The sequence below is a fragment of the Mobula birostris genome, chromosome 10 (assembly GCF_030028105.1).
Source record: "Mobula birostris isolate sMobBir1 chromosome 10, sMobBir1.hap1, whole genome shotgun sequence".
NCBI lineage: Eukaryota > Metazoa > Chordata > Chondrichthyes > Myliobatiformes > Myliobatidae > Mobula > Mobula birostris.
In genome coordinates, this window is record NC_092379.1 from 99,204,822 (window position 1) to 99,221,944 (window position 17,123).

Sequence of the window (17,123 nt, forward strand, 5' to 3'; positions counted from 1 at the left end):
TTGATAAAGTGAACAAAACAACTTCAGAGAGTTTAACTATGGTCCCACCCCATTTTATTATATAGAAATTAGATTTAATTATTGAATATATGCTGTTGTTGTTGTTCGTCCTTCATAGTCGAAGATGGCCATGGCTTCAAAGTCAAATGGGAGATTGGTGGCTGTGGGTCCGGAGGTGACTGATGGGGACAATCCGGGCCCTGAAGGCTCGCCCACATGTGGGACACAAGTGGGTGGGTGCTGTCGTGGCACTGGATGCTGCTCGGGACTTGCGCACAGCACGCTTTCGTTGCGCCTCGATGATGCGCCTGACTTCAGCTGCACGGGCTCCTGTGGTGATCTTGCTGCGCCAAGCTGGACGGTCAAGGGCAAGCGTCTCCCACGTGTCGACACCCAGGCCTTTGAGGGACGCTTTGAGGCAGTCTTTATAAACTTTCTTCTGCCCCCCGACTGAGCGCTTGCCCTGACACAGTTCTCCGTACAGCAGCTGCTTAGGCATTCGGCTGTCTGGCATTCTGACCACATGTCCAGCCCACCTGGCTTGGGCTTTCAGCAGGAGGGTGTAGACGCTGCAGAGCCCAGCTCGTTCCAGGATTTCCGTGTCGAGGACTTTGTCCTGCCACCTGATGTGGAGGAGTCTGCGGAGACAGCTCAGGTGAAAATGGTTCAGCTGTTTGGCGTGTCTGCTGTAGACAGTCCAGGTCTCGCTGGCGTAAAGGAGGGTGGTAAGGACCACTGCACAGTAGACCTTCAGCTTGGTGGTAAGGCTGACTCCTCTCCGCTCCCAGACGTTCTCACGGAGTCTCCCAAAGGCGGTGCTGGCTTTCGCAATCCTGTTGTTGACCTAGCGTCTATATTCACTGTGCGAGAGTGTATGCTGCCCAGGTAGGTGAAGTTGTCGACTGCCTGGAGGTTCTGGCCATTCACCGTGATGCGCGGCTCCTGGTATGGCTTTCCTGGGGCAGGCTGGTACATAGCTTCGGTCTTTTTGGTGCTGATAGTGAGACCGAAGTTGTCGCAGGCTTGTGAGAAGCAGTCCATTTCACGCTGCATCTCCTGCTCTGTGCTGGCATTGAGTGCGCAGTCATCAGCAAACAACAAGTCTCTGATGACAGTCTCTTGCACCTTTGTAACTGCCTGCAGGCGCCTAAGGTTGAACAACCTGCCGTCAGTCCTGTACCTGACGTGGATTCCTTCTTCGTAGTTACGGAAGGCATCTGTCAGCATGGCAGAGAATACCATACTGAACAGAGTCGGGGCAAGAACGCAGCCTTGTTTGATGCCATTTGTCCCTGGGAAGGCCTCCGACTCGTCGCCGTCATCCAGAACTTTCACCATCATAACGTCATGGAACTGCCGGACGATTGTGATGAACTTGCTGGGGCAGCCAAACTTCTCCATGATTTTCCACAAGCCTTCTCTGCTGACCGTATCGAAAGCCTAGGTTAGATCGACAAAGGTCACGAAGAGGTCGCTGTGTTGCTCCTGGCATTTTTCCTGGAGTTGGCGCGCAGCAAAAATCATGTCTGCAGTCCCACGTTCAGCACGGAAGCCGCACTTGCTTTCTGGGAGCAGACCTTGCTCAAGATGTTGGAGAAGGCGGTTGAGCAGGACGCGGGCCAGAATCTTTCCCGCAATGGACAAGAGGGAGATGCCGCGGTGGTTGTCGCAAGACTGGCGGTTGCCTTTCCTCTTGTAGATATCAACTACGCTGGCATCTTTCAGCTGTTGCGGGACCTGTCCCTTTTTCCACATGGACTGGAAGAGTACAGTCAGCTGTTGCATCATGACAGGGCCTCCTGCTTTGTATACCTCAGCAGGGATTGCATCGGGTCCTGGCGCTTTGCCACAGGAGAGTTGCTTCACTGCCTTCCTGACGTCATCTACTATGGGGAGGGTGTCGAGGTTCTTGTTGATCTCTACCTGGGGCAGGCGGGCAATGGCCTCGTCATTGATGTCGGCAGGGCGGTTAAGGACGTTGTTAAAGTGCTCAGCCCACCGATCCAGAATCTGCTTCTTCTCTGTCAGCAGCTGCGTCTCATCTGCGTTGAGGAGGGGTGAGGAGCCGGAGGACTGGGGTCCATATACAGCCTTAAGCGCATTGTAGAAGCACTTTATGTCGTGGCTGTCTGCATAGCCCTGGATTTCATCGGCCTTCTTGCTGAACCAGCTATCCTGCATTTCACCAAGTTTTTTCTGCACCTTTCTTCTTGCGTTGGTAAAGGCATCTTTCTTGGCTAGCGACGTGGGTTCGTCCTGATGCGCTTTGTAATGTTGATGTTTCTCCGTTAGTAGTGCCTGTATTTCTTCATCATTCTCATCGAACCAGTCTTGGTTTCTTCGGGTTGCTGGTCTGAGATGTTTGAGGGCGGTAGTGTAGACAGCATCTCCGAAGGCCGTCCACTGTTCCTCAACGCTGGTCCCGTCATCCTGTGGTGTATCTGGCAGTCTGCCTTTAAGGTCATCGACGAGTTCTTCTGCAACCCTGCTGCTTTTCAGCTTGGAGACATTCAGCCTCTTTGCAGTCTTCTGCCCTTGGGGTCTTCTCATGGGCAGAATGCGAAGCCTGAACTTGGACACAATGAGGCGGTGATCGGTCCAGCAGTCGGCACCACACATGGCTCTCGTCCATCCTGTCCCTCTTCCTGGTGATGATGTAGTCAATCAGATGCCAGTGCTTCGAGCGTGGGTGCATCCATGATGTCTTCTTACGGGTGGGTAAGCGGAACAGGGTGTTGGTGATGACAAGGTCGTGTGTGGCACATGTCTTGAGGAGCAGAAGGCCATTGTTGTTACACTTGCCAGTGCCGTGTCTTCCAATGATCCCTTCCCAGGTTTGGTAGTCTGTCCCTACTCTGGCATTGAAGTCCCCGAGAACGATGAGCTTCTCTGACTGCAGGATTGCTGAGATGAGGGTGTCGAGTTCTTCATAGAACTTGTCCTTAATGTCATCTGGGTTGGTCATGGTGGGAGCGTAGGCACTAATCAGCGTAGCACTCCTCTTGTTTGCAAGTGGGAGCTGAAGTGTCATCAGGCGGTCGTTGATGCTGTCTGGGTGCTTGGTGAGTTTACGGGCGAGGTTAGAATTGATGACAAATCCCACGCCTGCTTCTCGTCGTTCAGCGCTGCTGTGACCGCTCCAGAAGAACGTGTATCCACCACTACGCTCTGTCAGCTGGCCCTTGTCTGCTAGGCGCGTTTCGCTGAGAGCTGCCATGTCCACGTTGTAGCGAGCTAGCTCTTTTGCAACCAGTGCAGTTCTTCTCTCTGGTCTGTCTGCCTTGATGTTATCTCGCAGAGTTCTCACGTTCCATGTGCCAAGGTTGAGCACCATCACTTTCTTCTTCACTGTTGTAGGTCGACCGCTATGAGGGATCCCCACCAGCCGCGGTAAGCTGGTCAGGGTGAGGTGAAGCAGACGATGTTTGAGGCACCTTTTCCAGTCCCTTCCTCCATGGAGGTGAGCAGAGCGATCCTAAAGAGGGCTGCTCAGACACCCAGGGGGCTGCCGAACTCAACTGCTGCTTCGGTCCAGTAGAGAGCGACCCTATGCCCTGGGCCGCCTGTGTGCAGGTTTGTGACTGCAGCTTCCAGTGTATCCGTACCTGCTGCTTCGCCGCTCCCCCATCGCCCCAGGACTTCAGGTTGCGCGTTGGGTTTGAAGTCATGACTTGTGCTTGACTTGGATTAAAGTGAGGGAGAGCTGCGCAGGTCGTCAGCCTCACTCTCTCGTCCCGGCCTATCTGGACCCAGTGGCAAGACATAGTCGAGACGGCTGGAGATAGGTCAGGATGCAGTGGATGGCCGGCAGTGTTCTGTGTGTCTCACTGTGCCCTCTTAGCGCTCCACGATGCATTGCTGAGAATCACCTTTCTGCCCATTGAACCAGTGATGGTTTCTTCCGCATAGTCCGCTGAATCCAGGTTTCACACGCTAGGTAGACAAGCTCTGAGTGTTGTGGGTCTACGGCAGTTCTTGCGGCATGCTCGCAAGCCTCCCTACGCATTGTTGGGCATCCTCATCCGCCTTTGTAGCCATTGGGAGATGTCTCCTCTTCCGCCTGCTCCACCATTGGGATGATCACCTTGGTTACTGGCCTATGGAAGTGGGCTCGCAGCAGGCGGCCGGGGTGGGCGGTGGCGGTCACGACAAGCGGCAGGCCAGCTCCAGGCCTCGGGCCTCGCCCCCTCCGCCGCCTCGCACTGGCTGCAGGCCGCCGACGGTGCGGTGGCGGCGGGCTGCCCGGGGCCGGGCCCGGCCTCACCAAGAGGCAGCATCAGGGTACGCACCTGCTGGGCCCGCAGCTGCTGAAGGACGGTGGCCATGTGGTCCACCTCCAGGCAAATGTGGTGGATGCCGCCGCCAGGGCTCTTGCGGAGGAAGCCGAGGATCGGGCTGCGCTCACCCAGCGGCTCCAGCAGTTCCAACTTGGTGTTGCCCAGCTCCACGAAGGCCGCGCTGACGCCGTGCTCGGGCGTCAGTTGAATATATGCAACTTTCAGCTGACTACACCATCCACTAATAAAGTCCAACTGAGAATATACTGTCTGTTCCTCCTCTTCTCACATCAGCCAGCTTTATAACGTGAAAGATATTTCTTCTTTGAGATTCCTTTTTGTCTCTTTCTGATCGGGCAGTCTTCATTATTGCTGTTCTCTTCTAGGTGGTGACTGCACATCCACATCCATTCTCAATAGTTTTCTTTCTATGAAATGACATTGCAATTGGCAATTACGTTAACTGCTGTGGACAGTAAACTTGCTTCTCCAACATTATAGATCAAAAGGGTCTTGGTATTTACATTAATAATCACATTCATTTCCAAATGTTAATGTACTGCACTTTCAGTCACTCCATCTGAATGTTTTCCTAAGCTCAAACGAGATGTTTTCATACCTACCCCCATAGTTCAACAATCCAATTCATTCCCAAACTCAGCTGGGGTTTTAGCCCTTTATCTGCCATCCTTGCCTCTGTGATTTCGTGTTAGTTACGTAAATCACTGCATATTTTTCCCCAGTCCTCCAGGATTCCTTCCATTGGCCTATTTCTCAAAACAGTTCATCTAAGTTACTTCAAATAGCTTTCTTTTACTGATGTAGTGCAATCTGAATCTGATAATTTCTATTTTTAATTCCAACCCTGATATTGTCATCAATTCCTGTTGATAATAGTGGGTCTATTATTTACCTGAACAACTCAGCTGACTGGAAATCACCTTTCCTCTTTCTCCGGACTGTGACCCTGCAACTAAACATCCTTTCACAGATCATCACCCACCAGAAACCTCTGCTCCCTCACCTTCTCTTGACATAGAATTATATGTTTTTATACATTATGTGACAGAATTTTATTAGAAACTCAATCATAGTGTCTAGATGCAAAGAAATGATCAGAATCAGATTTATTATCACTGCCTTATAGGATGTGAATGTTATTGTTTTGCGACAGTACAGTCCAAAGATATACAACTACAAATTACAAAATAAAAAAATAGTTCAACACGGAAAAATGAGGTGGTGTTCATGACCATTCAGTAATCTGATGGTGGAAGGGAAGAATCAATTCCCGTGGACTTTCGGCTCCTGTACCTCCATCCTGAAGGTGGTAAGGAGAAGAGGGCATGTCCCAGATGGTGAGGTACTGCTTCTTGAAGAAGCCCTTATGGTAGAGGGGCTTCTGTCCATGATGGAGCTGGCCGAGTCAACAACATTCTGTGGCTACTTGTGATCCTGCGCACTGGATCTCCACAGCAGATCTACAGATATTTACAGGAGTCTTTGGTGACATACCAACTCTCCTCAAACTCCTAGCAAAGTGGAGCCGCTGATGTGCGTTCCTGATGATTGATTTTAAATGTTGGGCCCAGGACACATTCTCGGAGATGTTTACACCTGGGAACACAAACCTACCCACCCTTTTCTCCAATGACCCCTCAATGAGGACCATTGTGGATTTGCACAACTTCCCCTTCCTGAAGTCCTCAATCAATTCCTTGGTTTTGCTGACATTGAGTGCAATGTTGTTGCTGTGACATCACTCAACCAGATGACCTGTCTCACTCCATCATGCCTCCTTGTTGCTATCTGAGATTATACCCACAACAGTGGTGTCATCCACAAATTTAAGCTGTGCCTAGGCAAAGAGTGATGAAAGTAAACAGAGTAGAGCAGTAGGCCTGTTTTTGAAGTGCACCTGTTTTGACTGCCAGCAAGGAGATATTATCACTAACCCATACTGAATATGGTCTTTCCGATGAAGTTAAAGATCCAGTTGCAGGAAGAGGTACAGAGGTCTGCATTTAGAAGCTTGGTGATTAATACTGAGGGAATGATGGTATTGAATGACAAGATGATAAACAGCCTGACCCATGTTTTGTTGTTGTCCACATGCTCCACAGCAGACTGGAGTGCCAGAGAGATTGTGTCTGCTGGCCACTTGTTGTGGTGGTGGGCAAATTGCTTCAGGTCCAGGTCCTTGCTTAGACAGGAGTTAATCTTTGCCATAACCAACCTCCTGAAGCACTTCATTACAGTAGATGTGAATGCTACTGACTGATAGCCACTGAGTATGTCACCCTGCTCTTCTTGGGCACCAATATGATTGCTGCCCTTTTGAAACAGATGAAAAGCTCAGGAGTCCAAGATCTGGTTAAGCTGACCTACCCGTTCCCATCATCCTCATCTCTACTGGATCTATGTTGAGCTTAGTTGAATTAATAAGCCCCGTTTCCATATACATAATTAAAAAGCAGTAACACCTTACTGAATGATAGAGGGTGTGAACTATATCTTCTGCATTTTATTTAAACCCAAACATTCATTTGATAGGCTATCCAAAATAAATCTACTGCACTGTATAATCCCATCCTAATCATTAATGTCTTGATAGGTGAGACACAAATATTCATCAAAACAGAAATTAATAAATATAGGAAAAGAACGGAGAAATAGAGAAAGTCTGATCTTGTGTAAAAATACGTTGGTAAAGAGTGATATATCTGAAAACTGCAATTTGTAATACCACACTGGAATCAGAGCTATGGAAATTGGAAAAGGACATGGAATCAAAACCAAAGATACTGATGGAATGGTGCAGCAGCCTTGATAAGCTGTATGACATGTGTCTGCTTCTGATACTCAGGGTCTTGATTATCTAGTGATATTAGTGATCAAATCAGTGATTAAAACTTGACAATATAAAAATTTCATTTACTAAATGAAGACAGGCAGAAGAAATGCGTCTTTCAACTGAATTATTAGAGGATGGCATACTTTGAAGTAAGAAGTTTTAACACAGAGACTTCTAAGAAAAATCTGGATAACCATTTGAAGTAGGGATGGATGAAGAGTTATGGCAGTTTTTGATTGTTCTCCCACAACATCTGATGCCCCTTTTTTGTAAAGTATATGCTAATTGTTCCTTGTTTATAGAGTCAACCTCCTACAAAAATGGGAGGAAGGCCAAGTACAGTCACTATTCTAAAGAGGTGTGCATTCAAGAGAAGGATATCATTCACTAAGGCATTATAACATAATATAATCCAAATTTAAAATCACATTTTTTTGCACTTTTTTGGTATATGATACTTGAATCATCTATTACTCAGAGATAATGGCAATATATACACAATCGAAAAGAAAAGGAATAAGCAGGTGTTTCACCAGTTTGAGATCATTAACTGGGGAATATCTAATTATTCAAGCATGTTAGCATCCAGGGTCTGGACTACCGATCCAAAGAAGTCAGCTTAAATCCCAAATGGGAATAATTAAATGAATGAAGAATTGCAAAGTTGATATCAGAAAAGCAACATGAAGCTACCAGGCTATTGTAAGAAGGCATCTATCAGGGAAAGAAATCTGCTATCCTTACCTGGTCTCAAAGTTCAACACAATCTATTATCGAAGTATACACTACACTCACTGGCCACTTTATTAGGTACACTTACTTTTTATACAAGTATCAGCCAATCATGTGGCAGCAATGCAATGCATAAAAACATGCAGACATAGCCAAGAGGTTCAGTGTTATTCAGACCAATTATCAGATTGGGGAAGAAATGTGATCGAAGTGACTTTGACTGTTAAATGATTGTTGGTGCCAGAAGGGTGTTTTGAGTATCTCGGAAACTGCTGATCTCCTGGGATTTTCATGCACACCAGTCTCTAGAGTTTACAGAGAATACGTACACTCAGTAGCCACTTTGTTAGGTACAGAAGGAAAATGGAAAAATTTAGATAATGTTGCACAAAAATCCAGACAGATTAAGAGGCCGGAGGGAGGGCCGCACGTGGATCAGCAATTTAGAAGACAGAGGAAAATGTGCAGAGTTTAGGGTGAAGATTCATAAGGACAAAGGAACACAAGAAATTCAGTGGGTGCAAGAGTAAGCTATCTTGATCAGGGCAAATCTGGCTGTGGACTCAGCTCCTCCTACTTGCCTTTTCCCCTTAATTCCTTTGCTATGCAAAATCTATCTAACCGTGGCTTTAAGTACTGTGGATTCTGGTTAATTGGGACATATTGGTACCAGTACATTTTGGCTTGATTATGTGGCTGCCCCAATTGAAATGGAAATAGTTAAAAAGAAATAAAAATCATGTAATTAAATGAAATACAGAACTAATTCGACCACTACCAATACTACTACAGCACTGGAAGTGTTCTAATTTGTTCCGTACTACATTATGATAAAACTATATGTTAGTTCCTAATAGTTATTGACAAAGGAATTCAGAGTACACTGCTCTGTTTTGATTGACTGTAAATGAACAAAATCAATGCAGATATCTAGTGCAGATAATGGACTGCCATCATACAATGCTTTGAACAATGGTATTTTTGAAATCTTCATTTTTCCTGTAACATTTGAGATGATTACCTTCAAATTCATCATAGTTCCTAACTTGTTGAAGTAATGAAATAATTTGATTTTCACTCCCAGCCACTTCTGGCACCTCCAAGTTTCAATGCTTGAAACCATAGTGAGCAAAACAGTTCTGAATATATTTAATGCTTATTTCTTGCCAAAAATCATTGCTGCTTCTTTTTTAAAAAAAACAAACACAGGTAACTAACACTATTTTAAAAGTTGTTCACTTGAAGCCTTGTGTCGTGTCTAAGAGCTACACAAGTGCAAACAACTAATGTTAGTTGGAAGCAACACACAATACTTGGATTTCCACCACTTGCACACTTGCTCATGTTAACGCTAGTCAGAAACTGTTTGGCAACAATCTGTCCCGATTATGTAGCATAGTGTCCCAAATAAATGAAGGGAATTCTGGCACTTTCTCGATTAGTTTTTATCCTTTAAGTGTTGTACCAAGTCAGCAGCTGCTTAGATTAATTGATGGTCTAATTAACCAGAATGCACTGTATATTTAATGAGGTAGCTGCTACTGCTTTCCCAGGCAGAGAATTTCTCTGATTCACTACTGAGAAAAGCACTTTCTTCTCATCTCCATCCTAAATCTACTCCCTCAAATCCTGAGGCTATGTCCCCTAGTTTTGGGCCCCCTTACCAGTGGAAACAGCTATTCTGCCTCTATCTTAACGATCACTTTTCACAATTTTATATATTTCTTATAAGATTCCCACTCATTCTGCTGAATTCCAGCTTGTCCCTGGTGACTCACTATCTCCTCATGGGCTAACACTCTCATCTCCAGCACAGCTCCTGTGTTTGCCAGAGAAAAGTCAGCCTCTTTTCAATCACCTTTTTATAAGGGGATAAAACTTAACCAGCCCCACCTCAAAAAAAAAGAGGGGAAAACATCATGGAATGGAAGTAAAATTGCACAGATATAGAGCAAATACTTATAACATTCGTAGTAAGTTATGGTTATATCAATGACTGAGGAATTGTGTAAATGCTTGCATTTATTTTAATGGGAACTATGGAACCTTGAAAGGCACTGCTATTTTTCAGTGCACATCACTGTCTCTAATGACGCAAACAGAGAAAATTAACTTCCGTTAATGCCCCTTCTCCCCTTCTTACCCCATCCCCAATTTATTATTTATTTATTTTTCTCTCTTTCCCTCTCACAATAACTCCTTGCCTGTTCTCCATCTTCCTCTGGTGCTCCCCTCCCCCTTTCTTTCTTCCAAGGCCTTCCGTCCCATGATACTCTCCCTTCTCCAGCCTTGTATCCCTTTTGCCAATCAACTTCCCAGCTCTTGGCTCCATCCCTCCCCACCTCCCTCCGCCCCCCCCGTCTTCTCCTATCATTTTGGGTCTCCCCATCCCCCTTTCAAATCTCTTACTATCTCTTTTTTCCGTTAGTCCTGACGAAGGGTCTCAAACTGAAACGTCGACTGTACTTCTTCCTATAGATGCTGCCTGGTCTGCTGCGTTCCACCTGCATTTTGTGTGTGTTACCGTCTCTAATGATCCTGAATTGAGTTGTTTATTACATTATTTGAGAGGGCAACTAGGCATCAGTGGAGCTAGGACTAGAAACAGACAAGGCCACAGGGGCCTGTGCTCCTAGACCCCTGCCATACTCACTTCACACCCAAGTACAGCTCCACTGCCATATTTAAGAACGCTGCTGACACAACTGTTGGTTGAAACAAAGGTGGTGATGAATTGCCATCTAGGAGGGAGATTGAAAATCTGGCTTAGTGGTGCCACAACAGCCTGTCACACAACGTCAGCTAAATCAAGGAGCTGATCATCGATTACAGGAGGAAGAAGTCAGTCCTCATTAGAGAAGATGCCATGGACAGGGTCAGTAACTTCAAATTCCTTGGCATTAACATATCAAGGATCTGTCTTGGGACCAGCACACAAGTGTTATGATTAAGAAAGCACGACAGCGCCTCTACTTTATTAGAAGTTTGTTTAGATTCCGTCCGCAACCAAAAATTTTGCCAAACCGCCTTAGGTACGTAGTGGACACAATTTTAATTTAATTTTCACACCAATGCCTGAGAAAGGAAAAGGCTACAGAAAGTGGTGGATACAACCCAGCTCAAAGGCAAAGCCTTCCCCATCACTGAGTACATTTGTATGGAGGGCAGTCACAATAAAGCAGCATCCCTCATCAAGGACCCCCGCCACCCAGGCTATGCCCTCTTCCCAATACGTTCTACCAACAGGGAAGAAGTACAAAAGCCTTGGGTTGCACACTACCAGGTTCAGTAACCACCATGAGGCTCCTGAAATGACGTGAAGAAATTTCACTCACTGCTACTCTGAACAACCTATAGACTCACATTCGAGGGCTCTTTACAACTCATGTTCTCAGTATTATTTTTTGTTTGTAGTTTGTCTTCTTTTGCACATTGATTATTTGTCAATTTTTGTATGTTTACTTACAGTTGCTTGTAAAGTTGCATTTTATTGTGTTTGGAGATACAATGCAGAATTGTTCCTTCCAGCCCTTCGAGCTGCACCGCCCAGCAACTCTGATTTAACCCTAATCACGGAACAATTTACAATGTCCAATTAACCTACCTGGTATATCTTTGGACAGTGGGTGGAAACCAGAGGACCAAGAGAAAGTCCATGCATTCCACAGGGAGAACGTAGAGACTCCTTACAGAGAAGACCGGGATGAACTTCAACACCCTGAGCTGTAATAGCATCACACTAACCACTATGCTACTGTGGCACCTAATTAATTCTATTGTATTTCCTTTATTATCCTGCAAATCCCTGAAGACTGACCTGTACCTCTCAAAGACTGAATGCCAGCTCATAGCTCCCTCTAGACCATGACGTCACTGTTAAACATTAGGCCAATTCAGTGGATTCCGGTTAATTGGGCCATCAGTTAATTGGGACAGCCACTTATTTGGGACAACACTTAAAGAACAAAAACAAATTGAGAAAATAGCCACTTTATTTGGAACTCTATGCTGCTTAATTGGGACAGGAGACTGTTGCTGAAGTTTCTATCAAGCTTCAGTCGCGTGCACTTGAGCAGTCGTTGAACACTACAAGGTGTTTTGAGCAAACAGTTTTTAAAGAGCGCCAGTTGTATGTGTTCGTGTTCAAAAAGCAGTGACTTTAGTCACTGATAGCAAGAAATAAGCAACAAGACAATTCGGAACTATTTTGCTCACTGCTGTTTCAAGCATTCAGGATTGGAGATGGCAGCTGTAAAAATGAAATGATTTTACTACTTCAACAAGTTAGGCACGACAAAGAATTTCAAGGTATTGACAATCATCTTGAATGTTACAAAGAAAATGAAGATTCAGAGGATGCGACCGCCAAAAACATTTTATGAAGGCAATCCATCATCTGCAAAGTTCAAATGTTTAAATTTATTTTCCAATATGTCACCATATACAACCCTGAGATTCATTTCTTCCAGGCATACTGAAAAAGATCCAAAAACTGAAATAGAATCAATGAAATGAACTTGGTCAATTAAAAAAATATGGCAACATACACTGAATTCCTCTGTCGATAACTATTAGGAATTAGTTTTATAGTACTGTAGTAGTATTGTTAGTATCCTAATTTGTTCTGTATTTCATTTTCTATCTTTATAATTCGACTTGGATAAAAAAAGAATTTTGACAGTAAATATTGTTTTGCTAACAGAAGCAAACAAAGAGGTGTACAGGTAGGAAACAAAGGAGCAGAGAATGATTCTGATCCCAGTCACATTCCTTTGTGGGTAAATAAGGCACATCGGAAGTCCTGAATATATTTTAGGAGGTTGACAGATTTCTAGGCACAAAAGGGTCAATTAAAGTGGTTTGGAGAAGGTGGGAATGTGGTACTGAGAGAGAAAAACCAGCCACGATCATACAGAATGGTGCTGATGGTCTCCTCTGCTCCTGTTTTCTAGGTTTCTATAAGAAGAGTACCTCAGCAGCTAGCGTGATGCTGTTACAGCTCAAGGTGGCAGATCCTGGCACCCTCTGTAGTTCTCCCCGTGGAACCCGTGTATTTTCTCCAAGTACTCTGGTTTCCTCTCACGGTCCAAAGACGCACCAGATAGGTTAATTAGTCATTGTAAACCGTCCCTGATTAGGTTAGGGTTAAATGGCTGTCTTCAGGGCTGGCTGAGGTGGTGCGATTCAAAGGGCTACAAGGGCCTATTCTGCACCGTATCTCTAAATTAATTAATAGTTTAAAGCAGGATGAATTGCAGAGACAATAGCTCAAATGTACTCGTGTCACAAATTTGTCTACAATGGAACTGCTGGAAATGTTTCTCATTATGCAGATACAGTACATAATCTGAAAACGCCATGCACACTATGAAATATTGGTAATAACACTGGCTACATGTTTTGATTACTTAAAAGTATATGAGCAATCACACATTCTGTGAATTTATCTGTCACTATTAGGATAAGGCAAGAACCATAGATTAACCACTTAAAAAGGCATTTGCAATTTGAGTAGCAAAGCTGGTCCTGGACTTATTTCCTGGCATAATTTACATATTAGTATTTATGGTTTTATTACTATTTAATTATTTATGGTGCAACTGTAATGAAAACCCCTGGGATCAATAAAGTATGACTATGACTATTAGCTATTTCACAAATCCTGACCATTAGCAATCCAAATGGTTGATAACACAGTGAAAATGTAAGGATTAAGATGTATGGAACATTAATCACATGCTTTCCACAAAAAGGCATTGTTGGCCTGAAATTACATTATTTCACCTCAGCCAGGAAGTTTGCACTGTCCTATTTCACAGCTTTCATCAAAATGCCTGCCTTTAAAAGATTTTGCTGAATAACTAACCTTCTTCCAAACTGGTTTCTAGAATTTTAATAATTGTTCAGTCACTAAGGAAATTGAAAGTTCTCCAGCAGAATAGCGTGACTTATAGTACCGATTCACATCAATTCATCAAATCTCTTCTATTGAATTCAGATAATTCAGCATCAGAAGCCAAGGATATAACTTGACAGGAATGCAAGTATTTCAATAAACTCTCACTTTGAAATAATAAACTTTATACAATGTTGCACCAAAACAAACACAATTGTGTTAATTTATAATACAAAGATTTAATTCAAAATTAGTAACCACTATAGCAATGGGAGAATCCAGTTATGCAAGTAGCACTAAAGTTCTGAAATAATGTCTCCTTTGTCCCATCATCTCAAATCTCTACAAACATCTTTGCTATTTATCATAGTTCCTGAAAATTCTTTGCTTCTATCACCAGAACGTTTCCCTAACTCTATCTTTAAATTATATCCATTTCCATCGCAGCTCTCAATTTTCTAAGCTTTATCAGTATATAGTTTACAAACGATGTCCCATAAATTGGACGCGATGACTTGAAATTTTGTTTTCTTTAGTAAGAATAATCTAAACAAAGACAATATGGAGTGAAGATATACAAACAAAAAAAAAAGTCCTTGGCCTGAATTGAGTTGGGTGATCTTGGGAATGAATGGGTCTCCTATAATTGTTTTCAATACCCACACAAGTAAGAAAAAAATGGTAGAATTCCCACTCTTGCCATCTATAAAATCCACATGCATAGACATAGATGTGATTATCCCCAACTACTTAACAGACTTGTGTTACGTGCCCACAGTTTCGTTTTCCCTGGGAGTCCATAGTTTCATTTACTGTGGGTGTCACGTGTCCCCAGTTTCGTTTCTGTGAGCGTTACCTTATGACGTCTGCCAACGGTATAAAAGACATGTGGTCATAGTGTTGAGGACTCCAAAGGGGAAAACAAAAAGAGAAAGGGAGGGGGGGGAGAGGGGGGGGGAGGAGGGGGGGGAGAGGGGGGGGGAGAGGGGGGGGGGAGGGGGGGGGGGGGGAGAGGGGGGGGGGAGAGGGGGGGGGGGAGGGGGGGGAGGGGGGGGGGGAGAGGGGGGGGGAGGGGGGGGAGGGGGGGGGGGGGGGGGGGGGGGAGGGGGGGGGGGGTGGGAGGGGGGGGGGGGGAGGGGGGGGGGTGGGGGGGGGGGGGGGGGGGAGGGAGGGGGAGGGGGGGGGGGGAGGGGGGAGGGGAGAGGGGGGGGGTCGGGGGGGGGGGTCGGGGGGGGGGGGGGGGTGGGGGAGGGGGGGGAAAGGGGAGGTGGGGGGGGGAGGGGGGGAACAACTGCACTTCAAGCTATCTGGGAACAGCTCACGATCGAGAAGGGTAAAGTCTAATGCCTACCCATACCAAAGGATTGGATTAATCAGCGGCACACTGTGCATTGTGGAGACGTGTCTGTCCTTCGTATGATCCATGGGTGTGGATTTTGTGACATTCACTTTGTGAAATCGCTCTTCGTGGGCTTCGGAACAGTATTCCTCGGGCTGGCATCTTCCGGTAGCCATTTTCTTCGTTCGCTAGCCATGGAATCTTTGGAATTCGTCGTGATCGCCTCGTCACTGCAAACTGTGAATCCACACGTCTCTCCTCTCACATATTTTTGTGAATTACTGGGACTCTCTGAACTGCCACTTTCAGGACTGTGCTTGAGTAAGATTTGTTAAGAACGGTTTTCTAAGTTTGACTGTAATGGAGCAATAGATGCATAACACTTATATTCTGTTTAGGAAAGTAGTTTGTTTGATTTTCTATATTTTTGAGTAGATGTAAGTTAATATAGTGGTTTTAATATTAAAACCCAACTCAATTTGTCATCTCTTGGCTGCTGTGCGTTACAAAATCATAACACTTGCGATCCAAATCAACTTTGAAGCAAAGTAAATGAAAATTTCTGATATGCAAACATGAGTCACTGTCTTGTTTGAGTAAAAGTTCATTCACCTCAGAATCAAACCTTTCTCCAAAGTTTTCATGATAATGACACAGAGGGAAGGTATTTAGTTTTGTTCTTCTATCGCCACCAAATTGTCCCTTCATAGGACAACTTCCCATGCAACCACAGAAGTAGTTATGGTTGTCCTTCTACATCTTTCCATTCACCAACAGGACCCAAACAACCTTCCAAATGAGTCAGTGAATAGGTGACTATTTTGCCACAACACCTGCATTCAGTCCAGTGAGCTTTGCACTGTCTTCCACTTCAGTGCCCAGTCCGCACTCCATTTTTATACATACACTGTTATAATGAAACCTAATACATAATCCCATCTTCATTTAAGGCATGTTGCAGCCTCCTGGATTTGGTACTGAATTCCATAAACTTTACATTGCTTGCTTTCTTTCTTTTATCAGAACTGGCCTGTTCTGCTGTAGGCTAGCCATGTGCAATTTTAGTTCAGATTTCCTCCATTAGCATGATGTGACCTGCAGGACATTTTGTACACCCCTGAATTTCATCCTCATGTTCCTTTGCTTGTGTTATTTATCCAGCAGCCCTCATAAGCCTATAAACTAGGTGACATCATCTGCAGCTTACCCCAACAGCAACCCCATGATCAGATGTAGTCTCTTTGCTCTATGCAGCCCTTCTCCAACCCTCGGTTTCTGAAAACAAACTTGCTTTCTCCCTTTTGTAGTTCTGTTAAAGATTTTTCTAGCCTGAAGCATTAACTCTATTTCTCTTTTCGCACAACCGAGTGTTTTCTGCATTTTTCAAATTTAATTCTTCCCACTATACCTGATTTGTCTCTTCCAAAGGGAAATCCAGTTAAAGACTCTTTCTGTAGAACACCGGTTTTTTCATTCTTCAAGATTTTATATTATTCTCATTGAGTTTCTCCATCCTATCAGATTGTTGTCATTCTGAATTGTTTATTCCACAACAACAGCTCCCATCACCTCAGGATTTATTTGCCACTTTTACACTAGTGCCTTTGGTTATCCACCCTTCAGTCATTGGAAACAGAATGTGCTGATCTTTATTTAATTCATCTAAATCTTTGGGGCTTCCAACAACAACAGCTGAGATGTTACCACGCAAATGGTGAACATGAAGTATCACAGGCTTCATCCACCACCCAGCCCATGTTTCACTGCAGCTACTAGTATATGTATTGCTATGGTTGATGATACAATGCATATTAAGACCACAAGACATAGGAGGAGAATGTGGCCATCGCGTCTGCTCTGCCATTCCATCACAGCCGACTCCTGAACCCTCTCAATCCCGTTTTCCACCCTGCTCCCCATAACCTTGGACATCCTTAATAATCAAGAACCTTTCAACCTCTGCTTTAAATATACCCAAAGACTTGGCTTCCACAGCCGTTTGTGGCAATGATTCACCACCCTCTA

General features: G+C 44.7%; 1 protein-coding gene across 2 annotated transcripts in view; it reads right to left on the reverse strand.

Moving 5' to 3' along the window:
* Positions 1 to 17,123, reverse strand: part of LOC140204197 (protein Shroom4-like) — a 150,245-nt gene that overhangs the window by 118,653 nt on the left and 14,469 nt on the right. The window lies entirely within an intron of this gene.